At 29.9% G+C, this 4,303-nt stretch overlaps 1 protein-coding gene across 2 annotated transcripts in view; it reads left to right on the top strand.

Annotated features, from left to right (window-relative positions):
* The window catches only part of LOC106679713 (PI-PLC X domain-containing protein 1), a 29,126-nt gene that overhangs the window by 5,703 nt on the left and 19,120 nt on the right, over positions 1-4,303 (top strand). The window lies entirely within an intron of this gene.

The raw sequence follows: 4,303 nt of genomic DNA, 5'->3' as shown, positions 1-4,303 counted from the left end.
CCCGGACCATATTCCATTCATCTATACACACGGTCAATCAATAATCTTCCAGTAAATAACAATAAAGTAATAAAAAACTTTTTATTCCTAGACCATTTATCTTTCCTGATAAAAACAAAAAATTATGAGAATATTCATTGACCGATTTTTTAATCAATTTGATTACTCTGATAACTTTATAAATTATCACTATTTTCAAGAGAAAAATATTTTTTTAAAAATAACAAGGCTTTTATTTGCGTCTTTTTTAGCAGTAACGATAGCGTCTAATATTCCCATATCCGGACATAACCCACATCCGGAGAAAACAGTTATATAATTTTCTTTACTAAATTTAAAATTTAAAGTCTTGACCTAAGACTTTCACTTTGAAAATATTAATTTTTTTTCTCACATTTTTATTATAAATTTCCTTTCGAATCAGTTATTTTACTTATGTCAGGCCAGAGCGAATTTATTATTTATTTATATTCTACCCTTCTTTTTATTCATTATTATAATTTTTTCTTATTTGCCTTCTGACAGTCTCCTAGATTGTATTAATTGGGAAATTTAATTTATATTTTGTTCATAGACATATAATTCATTATGTTTATTCATTCTATGGCTAGATTGTCATTACTTTTGCAAAAAAAATAATCGATTAAATTAGTTAAATAATAGGGGCAAGAATGTGAAAACCCACAATTTTGAAGACAATTAGAAATTTGAGCAAAATCACCTTTTTTTCTCTATATAACCATTTATAATGTTAGTCTAACATCTAATTCCAACGCATTTACTTATAATATTATGAAATATTAACTGTACGAAACGTTAAATAAGAACAGTGAAATTTTTCCTATCTGCTCTACACTCAAATTGAAATCACAGACAAGCCTATTCCTTCACAGAGCCCATACGTTTTTTTGCGTTGTTGGCTATCCTAAAGAAGGAAAATGAATGATATTCATTACCGAATTTAATGTTTCCTAAAACTCATTACGTTGAATGATCTCATGGGTGGGAATTGCTGTTCCTTAGTGGCCCTGAATGTTCAGGGACGTTTAAATATAATCAAAACATTAGTTAGTCAGTAGATGTAAAATATTTTAATTAATTAAAGAATTTATTATTTAATCTGCATTCTGTTCGATTAATAGTTATATAAAATTAGAGCATGATCAAAATACAAGAGTCTTTATGTATTAGAAATTTATTATTTAGTAGATAAAAAAAAAAAATGTCTCAACACTTTTTTATTATCTTAACTCTCTTACGTTTCGGCCAGTCAGGCCATTTTCAAGAATCTATCAATAACAAATTTTTAAATATAATCTATTCATTATAAATTAATTTTAAAAACATCATGAAAAATTATATTTCCTAGCTTATTACACTATCACAGCCGTAAAATTTGTAATCAACATAATTGCAGGCCATTTTGCCTTTGTCAAATTATTATCATTAGTCAATTTTCTTGAACACGTCTTTAATTATGAAACATTATGCACTCAATAAATTAAACTTCATCATAATGTCTAAAATACAAACTAGTATTTAATTGCTTGTTATTCATAGAATTATATTTGATGCAATTTAAAAATAATATGTGTAACAGGCATTCAAATGACCTCGAAATTCAAAGAGAAAAAAAAATCGTGAAAACAGGTTTGTTACAAAGCATTTGATTGTAACTTGTTTACTCATTTACTTCAGACTGAATTAGCCTCACAATGCAGGTCTCAGGTCTTTTAAAAGCTACTCGGCGTTTTGTCTTCACGCCGCAACTGAGTCATCTTTTTTTTCTAACGCTTTCCAGTTTTGCACCAACTAATATTTCAAAATTAGACGCAAACTATATCCTATTAACGGATCCTCACGGATTATTGTGTATTATTGATTTTATTGTGAATGAACTTAATAATTGAAATATTTTACCTCTTCAAATCTTTAATTTATATTTTAAAAAATAATATTTTAAGTCAAAACTAAACTTTCCAGTAACCATAGGTTGGTTTGTATTAATGCTAGAACTTATTTCCTCAGAATCAAAAATCTTCACTCAAAAATTAATTTTAAACACAAAGAAACTAATCTGAAGTAAAATTTGTGTTAGGTCAAACCGATCTCATTTTTGTTTTTTCTAACTTCCTCAATATCTTTATTTACAAACAAATACAATATATATGCACTACAATTAATCTTGTTTTGCCGCATGGTATTTTCCGGTGAAGGCGGGTTTGCAATCGTAGCATGATAACCTTACCTGACTTACAAAGAATGGGGAGGGACCATACCGGCTAGTGGTGGTGATGGTGTGACTTCAGACTGCAGAACCCGAAGTCCCTCCCTCGGTGAGGACGTCAACCAAGGGGACCGTGCTTTGCCACCTCCCAGTTCTTATTGGAGGAGCGATTTCCTTCAATAGCGGGTTGACACAGGCCTTCAGCCCATCAAAGAATTTGATTTGCTGCCGGCTTATATACTCCGGCACAGAGTGAAGCTAAAGTTCTTGGTGGATGATGCTGTTTTCGGCCTTCTGCAATGAAATGCCTCGGACAATCCGCCAGAGAACGGAGTTCTGGTAGAGTTCTGCAGATATTGGAGCGTGGTTTTAATTCATACCCCATCGCACTGTTTGTACGATATTTATTAATTCTTCAGGGATTGTGCGGATAGTTCTCATATCGATTTTAAGGGATTTAGGTGGATAGTTGTAAGGCTAAAAAAGAAATACTTTTATTAATTTATACAAGAAATACATAGTGACTTACCCTACTTATGACTACAAAAAGTTCCGGTAATTTTACAAAAGGTGAAGAGAGGATTATGGAGTGAATATACACTATGGAGGATAATATTAGGAAGAGTAATATTTAGCAGTAATATCCTTGTTATACATTGTAACATAACATTGTATCTTAAACCAATTTCATTGAATCTCAAAACTCTATGAAGGATTTCTTTACTCCTACGGCCCTTAAGTGCTTTTAACTACTAATTCCATTTAGAATTTGTTAGGTTATAGCTCTTGCATCAATTTATTCCTCATAAATAATATGCATAATTACAAAAGAACATTGTAGAATGGTGTAAGATGGGCTTAGCCTCAATTTAAGCAGATTTAGGTTACGTAATCTACTCTCGATGCGAAAAAGTATTTTTTTTTTTTGGTATGATTTAAACTCGTCATTAATCTTGAAAAAGGGTAATTATCTACCTAACAAAAATTTTCAGTAAAAAAAAAGATAATTTCTAGAAAAAAAACAATTTTCTAATTCTCCGATTCAAGGTAAGAAATAACAGTCTAACTAGCAGCGAAAATCATATTGAACCCTGAAACCAAGAAACCTGAAAAGCAATAAAGGTAATTTAAGGACGCAGAGTTGGTTTAAAGATGTTGAGGTCGCTTCACATCATTAATTTACTTAAGTGATCGTGAAACCAGTGATTCACAATGTGATAAATTTATTTTAATTGGGTGCAACTTGAATTAGAAATATAATAATTTTGACTTTGAGTTTCTGATTTACAAGGCTAAAATATATTAAGATCTATTGAGGGTGTTTTGATGTTTATGACAGATTTCATTTCAAGAAATATAATAAGCAAATTATTAGCTTATGTTTGTCCGTGAAAAATTCATTTTCCATGGCAAACTCAACTTTCTACTTGGGTGAAACTTCTATTCATATGAAACATCTATAAACCCAATGGGAAGATGGTTTTATCAATCATCCAGATGTTTCTGTTAAGACTGATTTAATATAAAAATAATGAAAAAATGAAATTTTAGTAAGTAGCTCCGAAAAAAAAACAATAATACCATTTTATTCCATTAAAGGAATTAATCAAAGCATTGTTATATGGACATTTCGTCTCAACCAAAATTTTGTACGATCCATACATTAGTGTTAGTTCACAAATTTGAAATTTGTGGGTAGGATTTCGAATTTTGAGAACTATCCAGAATTATCCTGTGATAAGATGTCAAGTAATTAGAAAATTGGTGGCATACTCCAGGAGAAAAGCCGTAGACATTTTCGGAACTTAGTAAAGAGGAAACATTGTGCATAACATATGACAATATAAATCTACATCTCAATAGTGTTAAAATGTTTCGATATTTATTAGAGTCGAAATTGGCGTTTTTATAACAGCAGATAGATATTTAAAAAAAATTAAAATAGTTACCCATGAATCCTAATAGTTTTGTTTAGATTTAGACTATTTATTATAACATATTTTTTAAAATTAATTATTAAACGTTTCTACCATTGACAGTACACTCTCCGAACCTAGAGATAATATGATTTTTTTT

This window comes from Halyomorpha halys, unplaced genomic scaffold (assembly GCF_000696795.3).
Source record: "Halyomorpha halys isolate HHAL.00 unplaced genomic scaffold, Hhal_1.1 Scaffold215.1, whole genome shotgun sequence".
Lineage (NCBI taxonomy): Eukaryota > Metazoa > Arthropoda > Insecta > Hemiptera > Pentatomidae > Halyomorpha > Halyomorpha halys.
Note: the sequence above shows the minus strand (reverse complement) of the source record. Positions and strands in the feature narration are given on the sequence as shown.